Below are 18,281 nucleotides of genomic sequence, written 5' to 3'. Positions count from 1 at the left end.
GGGGGTGGTGCACTGTACCCGAAGATACTCATACTCGGGTACAGTGCATAGGGCGACGGAAGCAAGCTTCGAAATCGGCCCCCGTTCTCAAAAATCCATTTAATATATGGTCCCCAGATAGGGGACGTATCAGATATTAAACTGATAAGAACAGATACTACACTTGATCTTAGCCAAAAGGCCGAGAAGCGATAACCGTGAAAGGGGCGGGCTCAACAAGGTCCCCTTCATGGGCACTATCACTGCTTGCTGTCAGGGAGGCTGCCAGACAATTTTCCATGCACACTCTGGGCTGGGGGGCAGTCAACCACCAGTACACACAGCAGAACCTAAACCCATACCATTATTGCTAAGCAGCAAGACAGGGGCCCATTGCACTCCCACGGGGCCTTTTTAAATGCAATCCATAACCCGGATTTGCCAGGAACCCTTCTTACTCCTCCTACTTGCATGTGACACTGGGCTTAGGATCTGCATAGGAAACACACACACAAGCACACACCTACCTTTGTTGCCTGCAGATGCCTCCTTGGCTGTCCCCAAACGGTATCAAACCAACACCCACGGGAAGCTGTAAGCATAGAGGACATGCCTGCACCCCATTGGACTTACCTGTGTGGGTTAAATCCGGGTTATTTGACAACCTATGGCGGTGATGGTTCTGCTCAGGCAGAGCAGTGCTGATGCTCCTCATAAAGCTGTCGCTGCTGTGAAGGTTCTAGGTGACATCACAATCCCTATGGTTACATACACGACAAAGCTGGGTTGTTGTTGTTTACACTCTGCAAGGCCTGTGGAAGTGAGTGACATCATAGCACTGTAGTTCTGAGGGTTCTAGATGGATGCAACAATCTCCTGTTGCTTCTATGAAGGCCATAATAGACGACATCACCAAACAGCTCCATAGTCACATACACAGCAAAGGAGAGATGTTGTTTACACCTAGTGATGTCAGTGGTATTGAGTGACATCACAGCACAGTGCTAAGGCTCCTGGGCCTGGACACAGCAGCGGCTGCAATATCTCAACGGAGAATACGTTTATATATATGTGTGTGTGTGCGCGTATATATATATATATATATATATATATATATATATATATATATTTCTCCGCCGAAATCACTTTTAAACCCATTTCCACCTTTTTTTCCCTTCTCTTCCTCTTACTTTTTTTTCACGTTTTTTTACGTTTTTCTCCTTTTCGCCTCTTTTCTGGGCGTATTATTCTTCTTTTTCTTCTTTTTTTCGTCTAATGCATACCCCATCAGTGCAGCAATGCTTATTCAATACCGCCAGCAGATGGAGACACTGGGGGATAATTTTCTAAGGATTTATACTGATTTTTCCTGTCTGAATTTGTCGCACAGAAAGTTGCAGGCCAAATATGTGTGACATTTCTGCGACTTTAGCTTCTAGAGCATTTTTACAACATTATACATAGGTGCTGAATACATAAAAAGCGACTGTTCAGCGACAGACAAGTCGCATCGGCTGAAAGTAGGCCAGAATGTCAGTCCATGTTGGAGCAGGTTTAGATACAGTCTAAAGCATAGATCTCAAAGTCTGTGCACAGAATTTAGCAAGGGCCTCGCACCTTCTGATGCATCAGGTAGGTGCACTATAGCATAGCCTAACCCTCTGTACTTTGGTCTATATTGATGCGGGACATAGACAGCCAGCTGATGACCAATCCATTAGTGCAATGGATGGCTGGAAGCATTTGTCTTTGCCTTTGCAATACCACAGAAGCAATGCATGGTCAATGTACAGCAATGACACACCTGTGTGAACAGCCAGGAGACCCCCCCATGTTATGTTACATAGTTACATAGTTAGTACGGTCGAAAAAAGACATATGTCCATCAAGTTCAACCAGGGAATTAAGGGGTAGGGGTGTGGCGCGATATTGGGGAAGGGATGAGATTTTATATTTCTTCATAAGCATTAATCTTATTTTGTCAATTAGGAACATTCAGCACCCACCCGCTATCAAGGCAGCTGCCTATCATGTCATGCCCTACCTGCACAGGTGTGCTGGCTACTCAAATGATCCAATTAAGGAGGCCATTTAGTCAGCAGCAGCAGAAGTCCTGTGCCTGGACGCTCCAACAGCGGCCAGACACAAGCAGAAGCAGCAGAAGCAGCAGCAGCACCACCTTTTGTTTTTTGGCTGCAGCAGCAGCAGCAGCAGCAGCAAGGCCCACAGGGCTGGCTAGCTGGCTAGCCAGCAAGCAGGTAGCAATGAAAGTAGGAATCTTTCTTTTTAACCCTGTAAGGGGGTGGTGCACTGTACCCGAAGATACTGCCATATCGGGTCAATGCATAGGGCGACGGAAGCAAGCTTCGAAATCGGCCCCCGTTCTCAAAAATCCATTTAATATATGGTCCCCAGATAGGGGACGTATCAGATATTAAACTGATAAGAACAGATACTACACTTGATCTTAGCCAAAAGGCCGAGAAGCGATAACCGTGAAAGGGGCGGGCCCAACAAGGTCCCCTTCATGGGCACTATCACTGCTTGCTGTCAGGGAGGCTGCCAGACAATTTTCCATGCACACTCTGGGCTGGGGGGCAGTCAACCACCAGTACACACAGCAGAACCTAAACCCATACCATTATTGCTAAGCAGCAAGACAGGGGCCCATTGCACTCCCACGGGGCCTTTTTAAATGCAATCCATAACCCGGATTTGCCAGGAACCCTTCTTACTCCTCCTACTTGCATGTGACACTGGGCTTAGGATCTGCATAGGAAACACACACACAAGCACACACCTACCTTTGTTGCCTGCAGATGCCTCCTTGGCTGTCCCCAAACGGTATCAAACCAACACCCACGGGAAGCTGTAAGCATAGAGGACATGCCTGCACCCCATTGGACTTACCTGTGTGGGTTAAATCCGGGTTATTTGACAACCTATGGCGGTGATGGTTCTGCTCAGGCAGAGCAGTGCTGATGCTCCTCATAAAGCTGTCGCTGCTGTGAAGGTTCTAGGTGACATCACAATCCCTATGGTTACATACACGACAAAGCTGGGTTGTTGTTGTTTACACTCTGCAAGGCCTGTGGAAGTGAGTGACATCATAGCACTGTAGTTCTGAGGGTTCTAGATGGATGCAACAATCTCCTGTTGCTTCTATGAAGGCCATAATAGACGACATCACCAAACAGCTCCATAGTCACATACACAGCAAAGGAGAGATGTTGTTTACACCTAGTGATGTCAGTGGTATTGAGTGACATCACAGCACAGTGCTAAGGCTCCTGGGCCTGGACACAGCAGCGGCTGCAATATCTCAACGGAGAATACGTTTATATATATGTGTGTGTGTGCGCGTATATATATATATATATATATATATATATATATATATATATATATATTTCTCCGCCGAAATCACTTTTAAACCCATTTCCACCTTTTTTTCCCTTCTCTTCCTCTTACTTTTTTTTCACGTTTTTTTACGTTTTTCTCCTTTTCGCCTCTTTTCTGGGCGTATTATTCTTCTTTTTCTTCTTTTTTTTCGTCTAATGCATACCCCATCAGTGCAGCAATGCTTATTCAATACCGCCAGCAGATGGAGACACTGGGGGATAATTTTCTAAGGATTTATACTGATTTTTCCTGTCTGAATTTGTCGCACAGAAAGTTGCAGGCCAAATATGTGTGACATTTCTGCGACTTTAGCTTCTAGAGCATTTTTACAACATTATACATAGGTGCTGAATACATAAAAAGCGACTGTTCAGCGACAGACAAGTCGCATCGGCTGAAAGTAGGCCAGAATGTCAGTCCATGTTGGAGCAGGTTTAGATACAGTCTAAAGCATAGATCTCAAAGTCTGTGCACAGAATTTAGCAAGGGCCTCGCACCTTCTGATGCATCAGGTAGGTGCACTATAGCATAGCCTAACCCTCTGTACTTTGGTCTATATTGATGCGGGACATAGACAGCCAGCTGATGACCAATCCATTAGTGCAATGGATGGCTGGAAGCATTTGTCTTTGCCTTTGCAATACCACAGAAGCAATGCATGGTCAATGTACAGCAATGACACACCTGTGTGAACAGCCAGGAGACCCCCCCATGTTATGTTACATAGTTACATAGTTAGTACGGTCGAAAAAAGACATATGTCCATCAAGTTCAACCAGGGAATTAAGGGGTAGGGGTGTGGCGCGATATTGGGGAAGGGATGAGATTTTATATTTCTTCATAAGCATTAATCTTATTTTGTCAATTAGGAACATTCAGCACCCACCCGCTATCAAGGCAGCTGCCTATCATGTCATGCCCTACCTGCACAGGTGTGCTGGCTACTCAAATGATCCAATTAAGGAGGCCATTTAGTCAGCAGCAGCAGAAGTCCTGTGCCTGGACGCTCCAACAGCGGCCAGACACAAGCAGAAGCAGCAGAAGCAGCAGCAGCACCACCTTTTGTTTTTTGGCTGCAGCAGCAGCAGCAGCAGCAGCAAGGCCCACAGGGCTGGCTAGCTGGCTAGCCAGCAAGCAGGTAGCAATGAAAGTAGGAATCTTTCTTTTTAACCCTGTAAGGGGGTGGTGCACTGTACCCGAAGATACTGCCATATCGGGTCAATGCATAGGGCGACGGAAGCAAGCTTCGAAATCGGCCCCCGTTCTCAAAAATCCATTTAATATATGGTCCCCAGATAGGGGACGTATCAGATATTAAACTGATAAGAACAGATACTACACTTGATCTTAGCCAAAAGGCCGAGAAGCGATAACCGTGAAAGGGGCGGGCCCAACAAGGTCCCCTTCATGGGCACTATCACTGCTTGCTGTCAGGGAGGCTGCCAGACAATTTTCCATGCACACTCTGGGCTGGGGGGCAGTCAACCACCAGTACACACAGCAGAACCTAAACCCATACCATTATTGCTAAGCAGCAAGACAGGGGCCCATTGCACTCCCACGGGGCCTTTTTAAATGCAATCCATAACCCGGATTTGCCAGGAACCCTTCTTACTCCTCCTACTTGCATGTGACACTGGGCTTAGGATCTGCATAGGAAACACACACACAAGCACACACCTACCTTTGTTGCCTGCAGATGCCTCCTTGGCTGTCCCCAAACGGTATCAAACCAACACCCACGGGAAGCTGTAAGCATAGAGGACATGCCTGCACCCCATTGGACTTACCTGTGTGGGTTAAATCCGGGTTATTTGACAACCTATGGCGGTGATGGTTCTGCTCAGGCAGAGCAGTGCTGATGCTCCTCATAAAGCTGTCGCTGCTGTGAAGGTTCTAGGTGACATCACAATCCCTATGGTTACATACACGACAAAGCTGGGTTGTTGTTGTTTACACTCTGCAAGGCCTGTGGAAGTGAGTGACATCATAGCACTGTAGTTCTGAGGGTTCTAGATGGATGCAACAATCTCCTGTTGCTTCTATGAAGGCCATAATAGACGACATCACCAAACAGCTCCATAGTCACATACACAGCAAAGGAGAGATGTTGTTTACACCTAGTGATGTCAGTGGTATTGAGTGACATCACAGCACAGTGCTAAGGCTCCTGGGCCTGGACACAGCAGCGGCTGCAATATCTCAACGGAGAATACGTTTATATATATGTGTGTGTGTGCGCGTATATATATATATATATATATATATATATATATATATATATATATATATATATATATATATATATTTCTCCGCCGAAATCACTTTTAAACCCATTTCCACCTTTTTTTCCCTTCTCTTCCTCTTACTTTTTTTTCACGTTTTTTTACGTTTTTCTCCTTTTCGCCTCTTTTCTGGGCGTATTATTCTTCTTTTTCTTCTTTTTTTTCGTCTAATGCATACCCCATCAGTGCAGCAATGCTTATTCAATACCGCCAGCAGATGGAGACACTGGGGGATAATTTTCTAAGGATTTATACTGATTTTTCCTGTCTGAATTTGTCGCACAGAAAGTTGCAGGCCAAATATGTGTGACATTTCTGCGACTTTAGCTTCTAGAGCATTTTTACAACATTATACATAGGTGCTGAATACATAAAAAGCGACTGTTCAGCGACAGACAAGTCGCATCGGCTGAAAGTAGGCCAGAATGTCAGTCCATGTTGGAGCAGGTTTAGATACAGTCTAAAGCATAGATCTCAAAGTCTGTGCACAGAATTTAGCAAGGGCCTCGCACCTTCTGATGCATCAGGTAGGTGCACTATAGCATAGCCTAACCCTCTGTACTTTGGTCTATATTGATGCGGGACATAGACAGCCAGCTGATGACCAATCCATTAGTGCAATGGATGGCTGGAAGCATTTGTCTTTGCCTTTGCAATACCACAGAAGCAATGCATGGTCAATGTACAGCAATGACACACCTGTGTGAACAGCCAGGAGACCCCCCCATGTTATGTTACATAGTTACATAGTTAGTACGGTCGAAAAAAGACATATGTCCATCAAGTTCAACCAGGGAATTAAGGGGTAGGGGTGTGGCGCGATATTGGGGAAGGGATGAGATTTTATATTTCTTCATAAGCATTAATCTTATTTTGTCAATTAGGAACATTCAGCACCCACCCGCTATCAAGGCAGCTGCCTATCATGTCATGCCCTACCTGCACAGGTGTGCTGGCTACTCAAATGATCCAATTAAGGAGGCCATTTAGTCAGCAGCAGCAGAAGTCCTGTGCCTGGACGCTCCAACAGCGGCCAGACACAAGCAGAAGCAGCAGAAGCAGCAGCAGCACCACCTTTTGTTTTTTGGCTGCAGCAGCAGCAGCAGCAGCAGCAAGGCCCACAGGGCTGGCTAGCTGGCTAGCCAGCAAGCAGGTAGCAATGAAAGTAGGAATCTTTCTTTTTAACCCTGTAAGGGGGTGGTGCACTGTACCCGAAGATACTGCCATATCGGGTCAATGCATAGGGCGACGGAAGCAAGCTTCGAAATCGGCCCCCGTTCTCAAAAATCCATTTAATATATTGTCCCCAGATAGGGGACGTATCAGATATTAAACTGATAAGAACAGATACTACACTTGATCTTAGCCAAAAGGCCGAGAAGCGATAACCGTGAAAGGGGCGGGCCCAACAAGGTCCCCTTCATGGGCACTATCACTGCTTGCTGTCAGGGAGGCTGCCAGACAATTTTCCATGCACACTCTGGGCTGGGGGGCAGTCAACCACCAGTACACACAGCAGAACCTAAACCCATACCATTATTGCTAAGCAGCAAGACAGGGGCCCATTGCACTCCCACGGGGCCTTTTTAAATGCAATCCATAACCCGGATTTGCCAGGAACCCTTCTTACTCCTCCTACTTGCATGTGACACTGGGCTTAGGATCTGCATAGGAAACACACACACAAGCACACACCTACCTTTGTTGCCTGCAGATGCCTCCTTGGCTGTCCCCAAACGGTATCAAACCAACACCCACGGGAAGCTGTAAGCATAGAGGACATGCCTGCACCCCATTGGACTTACCTGTGTGGGTTAAATCCGGGTTATTTGACAACCTATGGCGGTGATGGTTCTGCTCAGGCAGAGCAGTGCTGATGCTCCTCATAAAGCTGTCGCTGCTGTGAAGGTTCTAGGTGACATCACAATCCCTATGGTTACATACACGACAAAGCTGGGTTGTTGTTGTTTACACTCTGCAAGGCCTGTGGAAGTGAGTGACATCATAGCACTGTAGTTCTGAGGGTTCTAGATGGATGCAACAATCTCCTGTTGCTTCTATGAAGGCCATAATAGACGACATCACCAAACAGCTCCATAGTCACATACACAGCAAAGGAGAGATGTTGTTTACACCTAGTGATGTCAGTGGTATTGAGTGACATCACAGCACAGTGCTAAGGCTCCTGGGCCTGGACACAGCAGCGGCTGCAATATCTCAACGGAGAATACGTTTATATATATGTGTGTGTGTGCGCGTATATATATATATATATATATATATATATATATATATATATATATATTTCTCCGCCGAAATCACTTTTAAACCCATTTCCACCTTTTTTTCCCTTCTCTTCCTCTTACTTTTTTTTCACGTTTTTTTACGTTTTTCTCCTTTTCGCCTCTTTTCTGGGCGTATTATTCTTCTTTTTCTTCTTTTTTTTCGTCTAATGCATACCCCATCAGTGCAGCAATGCTTATTCAATACCGCCAGCAGATGGAGACACTGGGGGATAATTTTCTAAGGATTTATACTGATTTTTCCTGTCTGAATTTGTCGCACAGAAAGTTGCAGGCCAAATATGTGTGACATTTCTGCGACTTTAGCTTCTAGAGCATTTTTACAACATTATACATAGGTGCTGAATACATAAAAAGCGACTGTTCAGCGACAGACAAGTCGCATCGGCTGAAAGTAGGCCAGAATGTCAGTCCATGTTGGAGCAGGTTTAGATACAGTCTAAAGCATAGATCTCAAAGTCTGTGCACAGAATTTAGCAAGGGCCTCGCACCTTCTGATGCATCAGGTAGGTGCACTATAGCATAGCCTAACCCTCTGTACTTTGGTCTATATTGATGCGGGACATAGACAGCCAGCTGATGACCAATCCATTAGTGCAATGGATGGCTGGAAGCATTTGTCTTTGCCTTTGCAATACCACAGAAGCAATGCATGGTCAATGTACAGCAATGACACACCTGTGTGAACAGCCAGGAGACCCCCCCATGTTATGTTACATAGTTACATAGTTAGTACGGTCGAAAAAAGACATATGTCCATCAAGTTCAACCAGGGAATTAAGGGGTAGGGGTGTGGCGCGATATTGGGGAAGGGATGAGATTTTATATTTCTTCATAAGCATTAATCTTATTTTGTCAATTAGGAACATTCAGCACCCACCCGCTATCAAGGCAGCTGCCTATCATGTCATGCCCTACCTGCACAGGTGTGCTGGCTACTCAAATGATCCAATTAAGGAGGCCATTTAGTCAGCAGCAGCAGAAGTCCTGTGCCTGGACGCTCCAACAGCGGCCAGACACAAGCAGAAGCAGCAGAAGCAGCAGCAGCACCACCTTTTGTTTTTTGGCTGCAGCAGCAGCAGCAGCAGCAGCAGCAAGGCCCACAGGGCTGGCTAGCTGGCTAGCCAGCAAGCAGGTAGCAATGAAAGTAGGAATCTTTCTTTTTAACCCTGTAAGGGGGTGGTGCACTGTACCCGAAGATACTGCCATATCGGGTCAATGCATAGGGCGACGGAAGCAAGCTTCGAAATCGGCCCCCGTTCTCAAAAATCCATTTAATATATGGTCCCCAGATAGGGGACGTATCAGATATTAAACTGATAAGAACAGATACTACACTTGATCTTAGCCAAAAGGCCGAGAAGCGATAACCGTGAAAGGGGCGGGCCCAACAAGGTCCCCTTCATGGGCACTATCACTGCTTGCTGTCAGGGAGGCTGCCAGACAATTTTCCATGCACACTCTGGGCTGGGGGGCAGTCAACCACCAGTACACACAGCAGAACCTAAACCCATACCATTATTGCTAAGCAGCAAGACAGGGGCCCATTGCACTCCCACGGGGCCTTTTTAAATGCAATCCATAACCCGGATTTGCCAGGAACCCTTCTTACTCCTCCTACTTGCATGTGACACTGGGCTTAGGATCTGCATAGGAAACACACACACAAGCACACACCTACCTTTGTTGCCTGCAGATGCCTCCTTGGCTGTCCCCAAACGGTATCAAACCAACACCCACGGGAAGCTGTAAGCATAGAGGACATGCCTGCACCCCATTGGACTTACCTGTGTGGGTTAAATCCGGGTTATTTGACAACCTATGGCGGTGATGGTTCTGCTCAGGCAGAGCAGTGCTGATGCTCCTCATAAAGCTGTCGCTGCTGTGAAGGTTCTAGGTGACATCACAATCCCTATGGTTACATACACGACAAAGCTGGGTTGTTGTTGTTTACACTCTGCAAGGCCTGTGGAAGTGAGTGACATCATAGCACTGTAGTTCTGAGGGTTCTAGATGGATGCAACAATCTCCTGTTGCTTCTATGAAGGCCATAATAGACGACATCACCAAACAGCTCCATAGTCACATACACAGCAAAGGAGAGATGTTGTTTACACCTAGTGATGTCAGTGGTATTGAGTGACATCACAGCACAGTGCTAAGGCTCCTGGGCCTGGACACAGCAGCGGCTGCAATATCTCAACGGAGAATACGTTTATATATATGTGTGTGTGTGCGCGTATATATATATATATATATATATATATATATATATATTTCTCCGCCGAAATCACTTTTAAACCCATTTCCACCTTTTTTTCCCTTCTCTTCCTCTTACTTTTTTTTCACGTTTTTTTTACGTTTTTCTCCTTTTCGCCTCTTTTCTGGGCGTATTATTCTTCTTTTTCTTCTTTTTTTTCGTCTAATGCATACCCCATCAGTGCAGCAATGCTTATTCAATACCGCCAGCAGATGGAGACACTGGGGGATAATTTTCTAAGGATTTATACTGATTTTTCCTGTCTGAATTTGTCGCACAGAAAGTTGCAGGCCAAATATGTGTGACATTTCTGCGACTTTAGCTTCTAGAGCATTTTTACAACATTATACATAGGTGCTGAATACATAAAAAGCGACTGTTCAGCGACAGACAAGTCGCATCGGCTGAAAGTAGGCCAGAATGTCAGTCCATGTTGGAGCAGGTTTAGATACAGTCTAAAGCATAGATCTCAAAGTCTGTGCACAGAATTTAGCAAGGGCCTCGCACCTTCTGATGCATCAGGTAGGTGCACTATAGCATAGCCTAACCCTCTGTACTTTGGTCTATATTGATGCGGGACATAGACAGCCAGCTGATGACCAATCCATTAGTGCAATGGATGGCTGGAAGCATTTGTCTTTGCCTTTGCAATACCACAGAAGCAATGCATGGTCAATGTACAGCAATGACACACCTGTGTGAACAGCCAGGAGACCCCCCCATGTTATGTTACATAGTTACATAGTTAGTACGGTCGAAAAAAGACATATGTCCATCAAGTTCAACCAGGGAATTAAGGGGTAGGGGTGTGGCGCGATATTGGGGAAGGGATGAGATTTTATATTTCTTCATAAGCATTAATCTTATTTTGTCAATTAGGAACATTCAGCACCCACCCGCTATCAAGGCAGCTGCCTATCATGTCATGCCCTACCTGCACAGGTGTGCTGGCTACTCAAATGATCCAATTAAGGAGGCCATTTAGTCAGCAGCAGCAGAAGTCCTGTGCCTGGACGCTCCAACAGCGGCCAGACACAAGCAGAAGCAGCAGAAGCAGCAGCAGCACCACCTTTTGTTTTTTGGCTGCAGCAGCAGCAGCAGCAGCAGCAAGGCCCACAGGGCTGGCTAGCTGGCTAGCCAGCAAGCAGGTAGCAATGAAAGTAGGAATCTTTCTTTTTAACCCTGTAAGGGGGTGGTGCACTGTACCCGAAGATACTGCCATATCGGGTCAATGCATAGGGCGACGGAAGCAAGCTTCGAAATCGGCCCCCGTTCTCAAAAATCCATTTAATATATTGTCCCCAGATAGGGGACGTATCAGATATTAAACTGATAAGAACAGATACTACACTTGATCTTAGCCAAAAGGCCGAGAAGCGATAACCGTGAAAGGGGCGGGCCCAACAAGGTCCCCTTCATGGGCACTATCACTGCTTGCTGTCAGGGAGGCTGCCAGACAATTTTCCATGCACACTCTGGGCTGGGGGGCAGTCAACCACCAGTACACACAGCAGAACCTAAACCCATACCATTATTGCTAAGCAGCAAGACAGGGGCCCATTGCACTCCCACGGGGCCTTTTTAAATGCAATCCATAACCCGGATTTGCCAGGAACCCTTCTTACTCCTCCTACTTGCATGTGACACTGGGCTTAGGATCTGCATAGGAAACACACACACAAGCACACACCTACCTTTGTTGCCTGCAGATGCCTCCTTGGCTGTCCCCAAACGGTATCAAACCAACACCCACGGGAAGCTGTAAGCATAGAGGACATGCCTGCACCCCATTGGACTTACCTGTGTGGGTTAAATCCGGGTTATTTGACAACCTATGGCGGTGATGGTTCTGCTCAGGCAGAGCAGTGCTGATGCTCCTCATAAAGCTGTCGCTGCTGTGAAGGTTCTAGGTGACATCACAATCCCTATGGTTACATACACGACAAAGCTGGGTTGTTGTTGTTTACACTCTGCAAGGCCTGTGGAAGTGAGTGACATCATAGCACTGTAGTTCTGAGGGTTCTAGATGGATGCAACAATCTCCTGTTGCTTCTATGAAGGCCATAATAGACGACATCACCAAACAGCTCCATAGTCACATACACAGCAAAGGAGAGATGTTGTTTACACCTAGTGATGTCAGTGGTATTGAGTGACATCACAGCACAGTGCTAAGGCTCCTGGGCCTGGACACAGCAGCGGCTGCAATATCTCAACGGAGAATACGTTTATATATATGTGTGTGTGTGCGCGTATATATATATATATATATATATATATATATATATATTTCTCCGCCGAAATCACTTTTAAACCCATTTCCACCTTTTTTTCCCTTCTCTTCCTCTTACTTTTTTTTCACGTTTTTTTACGTTTTTCTCCTTTTCGCCTCTTTTCTGGGCGTATTATTCTTCTTTTTCTTCTTTTTTTTCGTCTAATGCATACCCCATCAGTGCAGCAATGCTTATTCAATACCGCCAGCAGATGGAGACACTGGGGGATAATTTTCTAAGGATTTATACTGATTTTTCCTGTCTGAATTTGTCGCACAGAAAGTTGCAGGCCAAATATGTGTGACATTTCTGCGACTTTAGCTTCTAGAGCATTTTTACAACATTATACATAGGTGCTGAATACATAAAAAGCGACTGTTCAGCGACAGACAAGTCGCATCGGCTGAAAGTAGGCCAGAATGTCAGTCCATGTTGGAGCAGGTTTAGATACAGTCTAAAGCATAGATCTCAAAGTCTGTGCACAGAATTTAGCAAGGGCCTCGCACCTTCTGATGCATCAGGTAGGTGCACTATAGCATAGCCTAACCCTCTGTACTTTGGTCTATATTGATGCGGGACATAGACAGCCAGCTGATGACCAATCCATTAGTGCAATGGATGGCTGGAAGCATTTGTCTTTGCCTTTGCAATACCACAGAAGCAATGCATGGTCAATGTACAGCAATGACACACCTGTGTGAACAGCCAGGAGACCCCCCCATGTTATGTTACATAGTTACATAGTTAGTACGGTCGAAAAAAGACATATGTCCATCAAGTTCAACCAGGGAATTAAGGGGTAGGGGGTGTGGCGCGATATTGGGGAAGGGATGAGATTTTATATTTCTTCATAAGCATTAATCTTATTTTGTCAATTAGGAACATTCAGCACCCACCCGCTATCAAGGCAGCTGCCTATCATGTCATGCCCTACCTGCACAGGTGTGCTGGCTACTCAAATGATCCAATTAAGGAGGCCATTTAGTCAGCAGCAGCAGAAGTCCTGTGCCTGGACGCTCCAACAGCGGCCAGACACAAGCAGAAGCAGCAGAAGCAGCAGCAGCACCACCTTTTGTTTTTTGGCTGCAGCAGCAGCAGCAGCAGCAGCAAGGCCCACAGGGCTGGCTAGCTGGCTAGCCAGCAAGCAGGTAGCAATGAAAGTAGGAATCTTTCTTTTTAACCCTGTAAGGGGGTGGTGCACTGTACCCGAAGATACTGCCATATCGGGTCAATGCATAGGGCGACGGAAGCAAGCTTCGAAATCGGCCCCCGTTCTCAAAAATCCATTTAATATATGGTCCCCAGATAGGGGACGTATCAGATATTAAACTGATAAGAACAGATACTACACTTGATCTTAGCCAAAAGGCCGAGAAGCGATAACCGTGAAAGGGGCGGGCCCAACAAGGTCCCCTTCATGGGCACTATCACTGCTTGCTGTCAGGGAGGCTGCCAGACAATTTTCCATGCACACTCTGGGCTGGGGGGCAGTCAACCACCAGTACACACAGCAGAACCTAAACCCATACCATTATTGCTAAGCAGCAAGACAGGGGCCCATTGCACTCCCACGGGGCCTTTTTAAATGCAATCCATAACCCGGATTTGCCAGGAACCCTTCTTACTCCTCCTACTTGCATGTGACACTGGGCTTAGGATCTGCATAGGAAACACACACACAAGCACACACCTACCTTTGTTGCCTGCAGATGCCTCCTTGGCTGTCCCCAAACGGTATCAAACCAACACCCACGGGAAGCTGTAAGCATAGAGGACATGCCTGCACCCCATTGGACTTACCTGTGTGGGTTAAATCCGGGTTATTTGACAACCTATGGCGGTGATGGTTCTGCTCAGGCAGAGCAGTGCTGATGCTCCTCATAAAGCTGTCGCTGCTGTGAAGGTTCTAGGTGACATCACAATCCCTATGGTTACATACACGACAAAGCTGGGTTGTTGTTGTTTACACTCTGCAAGGCCTGTGGAAGTGAGTGACATCATAGCACTGTAGTTCTGAGGGTTCTAGATGGATGCAACAATCTCCTGTTGCTTCTATGAAGGCCATAATAGACGACATCACCAAACAGCTCCATAGTCACATACACAGCAAAGGAGAGATGTTGTTTACACCTAGTGATGTCAGTGGTATTGAGTGACATCACAGCACAGTGCTAAGGCTCCTGGGCCTGGACACAGCAGCGGCTGCAATATCTCAACGGAGAATACGTTTATATATATGTGTGTGTGTGCGCGTATATATATATATATATATATATATATATATATATATATATATATATATATTTCTCCGCCGAAATCACTTTTAAACCCATTTCCACCTTTTTTTCCCTTCTCTTCCTCTTACTTTTTTTTCACGTTTTTTTACGTTTTTCTCCTTTTCGCCTCTTTTCTGGGCGTATTATTCTTCTTTTTCTTCTTTTTTTTCGTCTAATGCATACCCCATCAGTGCAGCAATGCTTATTCAATACCGCCAGCAGATGGAGACACTGGGGGATAATTTTCTAAGGATTTATACTGATTTTTCCTGTCTGAATTTGTCGCACAGAAAGTTGCAGGCCAAATATGTGTGACATTTCTGCGACTTTAGCTTCTAGAGCATTTTTACAACATTATACATAGGTGCTGAATACATAAAAGCGACTGTTCAGCGACAGACAAGTCGCATCGGCTGAAAGTAGGCCAGAATGTCAGTCCATGTTGGAGCAGGTTTAGATACAGTCTAAAGCATAGATCTCAAAGTCTGTGCACAGAATTTAGCAAGGGCCTCGCACCTTCTGATGCATCAGGTAGGTGCACTATAGCATAGCCTAACCCTCTGTACTTTGGTCTATATTGATGCGGGACATAGACAGCCAGCTGATGACCAATCCATTAGTGCAATGGATGGCTGGAAGCATTTGTCTTTGCCTTTGCAATACCACAGAAGCAATGCATGGTCAATGTACAGCAATGACACACCTGTGTGAACAGCCAGGAGACCCCCCCATGTTATGTTACATAGTTACATAGTTAGTACGGTCGAAAAAAGACATATGTCCATCAAGTTCAACCAGGGAATTAAGGGGTAGGGGTGTGGCGCGATATTGGGGAAGGGATGAGATTTTATATTTCTTCATAAGCATTAATCTTATTTTGTCAATTAGGAACATTCAGCACCCACCCGCTATCAAGGCAGCTGCCTATCATGTCATGCCCTACCTGCACAGGTGTGCTGGCTACTCAAATGATCCAATTAAGGAGGCCATTTAGTCAGCAGCAGCAGAAGTCCTGTGCCTGGACGCTCCAACAGCGGCCAGACACAAGCAGAAGCAGCAGAAGCAGCAGCAGCACCACCTTTTGTTTTTTGGCTGCAGCAGCAGCAGCAGCAGCAGCAAGGCCCACAGGGCTGGCTAGCTGGCTAGCCAGCAAGCAGGTAGCAATGAAAGTAGGAATCTTTCTTTTTAACCCTGTAAGGGGGTGGTGCACTGTACCCGAAGATACTGCCATATCGGGTCAATGCATAGGGCGACGGAAGCAAGCTTCGAAATCGGCCCCCGTTCTCAAAAATCCATTTAATATATGGTCCCCAGATAGGGGACGTATCAGATATTAAACTGATAAGAACAGATACTACACTTGATCTTAGCCAAAAGGCCGAGAAGCGATAACCGTGAAAGGGGCGGGCCCAACAAGGTCCCCTTCATGGGCACTATCACTGCTTGCTGTCAGGGAGGCTGCCAGACAATTTTCCATGCACACTCTGGGCTGGGGGGCAGTCAACCACCAGTACACACAGCAGAACCTAAACCCATACCATTATTGCTAAGCAGCAAGACAGGGGCCCATTGCACTCCCACGGGGCCTTTTTAAATGCAATCCATAACCCGGATTTGCCAGGAACCCTTCTTACTCCTCCTACTTGCATGTGACACTGGGCTTAGGATCTGCATAGGAAACACACACACAAGCACACACCTACCTTTGTTGCCTGCAGATGCCTCCTTGGCTGTCCCCAAACGGTATCAAACCAACACCCACGGGAAGCTGTAAGCATAGAGGACATGCCTGCACCCCATTGGACTTACCTGTGTGGGTTAAATCCGGGTTATTTGACAACCTATGGCGGTGATGGTTCTGCTCAGGCAGAGCAGTGCTGATGCTCCTCATAAAGCTGTCGCTGCTGTGAAGGTTCTAGGTGACATCACAATCCCTATGGTTACATACACGACAAAGCTGGGTTGTTGTTGTTTACACTCTGCAAGGCCTGTGGAAGTGAGTGACATCATAGCACTGTAGTTCTGAGGGTTCTAGATGGATGCAACAATCTCCTGTTGCTTCTATGAAGGCCATAATAGACGACATCACCAAACAGCTCCATAGTCACATACACAGCAAAGGAGAGATGTTGTTTACACCTAGTGATGTCAGTGGTATTGAGTGACATCACAGCACAGTGCTAAGGCTCCTGGGCCTGGACACAGCAGCGGCTGCAATATCTCAACGGAGAATACGTTTATATATATGTGTGTGTGTGCGCGTATATATATATATATATATATATATATATATATATATATATTTCTCCGCCGAAATCACTTTTAAACCATTTCCACCTTTTTTTCCCTTCTCTTCCTCTTACTTTTTTTTCACGTTTTTTTACGTTTTTCTCCTTTTCGCCTCTTTTCTGGGCGTATTATTCTTCTTTTTCTTCTTTTTTTTCGTCTAATGCATACCCCATCAGTGCAGCAATGCTTATTCAATACCGCCAGCAGATGGAGACACTGGGGGATAATTTTCTAAGGATTTATACTGATTTTTCCTGTCTGAATTTGTCGCACAGAAAGTTGCAGGCCAAATATGTGTGACATTTCTGCGACTTTAGCTTCTAGAGCATTTTTACAACATTATACATAGGTGCTGAATACATAAAAAGCGACTGTTCAGCGACAGACAAGTCGCATCGGCTGAAAGTAGGCCAGAATGTCAGTCCATGTTGGAGCAGGTTTAGATACAGTCTAAAGCATAGATCTCAAAGTCTGTGCACAGAATTTAGCAAGGGCCTCGCACCTTCTGATGCATCAGGTAGGTGCACTATAGCATAGCCTAACCCTCTGTACTTTGGTCTATATTGATGCGGGACATAGACAGCCAGCTGATGACCAATCCATTAGTGCAATGGATGGCTGGAAGCATTTGTCTTTGCCTTTGCAATACCACAGAAGCAATGCATGGTCAATGTACAGCAATGACACACCTGTGTGAACAGCCAGGAGACCCCCCCATGTTATGTTACATAGTTACATAGTTAGTACGGTCGAAAAAAGACATATGTCCATCAAGTTCAACCAGGGAATTAAGGGGTAGGGGTGTGGCGCGATATTGGGGAAGGGATGAGATTTTATATTTCTTCATAAGCATTAATCTTATTTTGTCAATTAGGAACATTCAGCACCCACCCGCTATCAAGGCAGCTGCCTATCATGTCATGCCCTACCTGCACAGGTGTGCTGGCTACTCAAATGATCCAATTAAGGAGGCCATTTAGTCAGCAGCAGCAGAAGTCCTGTGCCTGGACGCTCCAACAGCGGCCAGACACAAGCAGAAGCAGCAGAAGCAGCAGCAGCACCACCTTTTGTTTTTTGGCTGCAGCAGCAGCAGCAGCAGCAGCAAGGCCCACAGGGCTGGCTAGCTGGCTAGCCAGCAAGCAGGTAGCAATGAAAGTAGGAATCTTTCTTTTTAACCCTGTAAGGGGGTGGTGCACTGTACCCGAAGATACTGC

At 46.0% G+C, this 18,281-nt stretch overlaps 8 non-coding genes across 8 annotated transcripts; all 8 read right to left on the bottom strand.

Annotated features, from left to right (window-relative positions):
* Positions 1 to 2: 2 nt before the first annotated feature.
* On the bottom strand, positions 3 to 193 carry LOC130324653 (U2 spliceosomal RNA). Its single transcript, XR_008869614.1, has one exon. It is a non-coding gene; the product is annotated as a U2 spliceosomal RNA (small nuclear RNA).
* A 2,086-nt stretch (positions 194 to 2,279) lies between these two features.
* Positions 2,280 to 2,470, bottom strand: LOC130324645 (U2 spliceosomal RNA). Its single transcript, XR_008869607.1, has one exon. It is a non-coding gene; the product is annotated as a U2 spliceosomal RNA (small nuclear RNA).
* Positions 2,471 to 4,561: 2,091 nt separating this feature from the next.
* On the bottom strand, positions 4,562 to 4,752 carry LOC130324644 (U2 spliceosomal RNA). Its single transcript, XR_008869606.1, has one exon. It is a non-coding gene; the product is annotated as a U2 spliceosomal RNA (small nuclear RNA).
* A 2,109-nt stretch (positions 4,753 to 6,861) lies between these two features.
* Positions 6,862 to 7,052, bottom strand: LOC130324654 (U2 spliceosomal RNA). The gene has a single exon (XR_008869615.1). It is a non-coding gene; the product is annotated as a U2 spliceosomal RNA (small nuclear RNA).
* A 2,094-nt stretch (positions 7,053 to 9,146) lies between these two features.
* LOC130324657 (U2 spliceosomal RNA) lies at positions 9,147 to 9,337 on the bottom strand. Its single transcript, XR_008869618.1, has one exon. It is a non-coding gene; the product is annotated as a U2 spliceosomal RNA (small nuclear RNA).
* Positions 9,338 to 11,419: 2,082 nt separating this feature from the next.
* Positions 11,420 to 11,610, bottom strand: LOC130324643 (U2 spliceosomal RNA). Its single transcript, XR_008869605.1, has one exon. It is a non-coding gene; the product is annotated as a U2 spliceosomal RNA (small nuclear RNA).
* Positions 11,611 to 13,692: 2,082 nt separating this feature from the next.
* On the bottom strand, positions 13,693 to 13,883 carry LOC130324656 (U2 spliceosomal RNA). Its single transcript, XR_008869617.1, has one exon. It is a non-coding gene; the product is annotated as a U2 spliceosomal RNA (small nuclear RNA).
* Positions 13,884 to 15,977: 2,094 nt separating this feature from the next.
* LOC130324655 (U2 spliceosomal RNA) lies at positions 15,978 to 16,168 on the bottom strand. Its single transcript, XR_008869616.1, has one exon. It is a non-coding gene; the product is annotated as a U2 spliceosomal RNA (small nuclear RNA).
* Positions 16,169 to 18,281: the final 2,113 nt, after the last annotated feature.

This window comes from Hyla sarda, unplaced genomic scaffold (assembly GCF_029499605.1).
Source record: "Hyla sarda isolate aHylSar1 unplaced genomic scaffold, aHylSar1.hap1 scaffold_2657, whole genome shotgun sequence".
Classification (NCBI taxonomy): domain Eukaryota; kingdom Metazoa; phylum Chordata; class Amphibia; order Anura; family Hylidae; genus Hyla; species Hyla sarda.
Note: the sequence above shows the minus strand (reverse complement) of the source record. Positions and strands in the feature narration are given on the sequence as shown.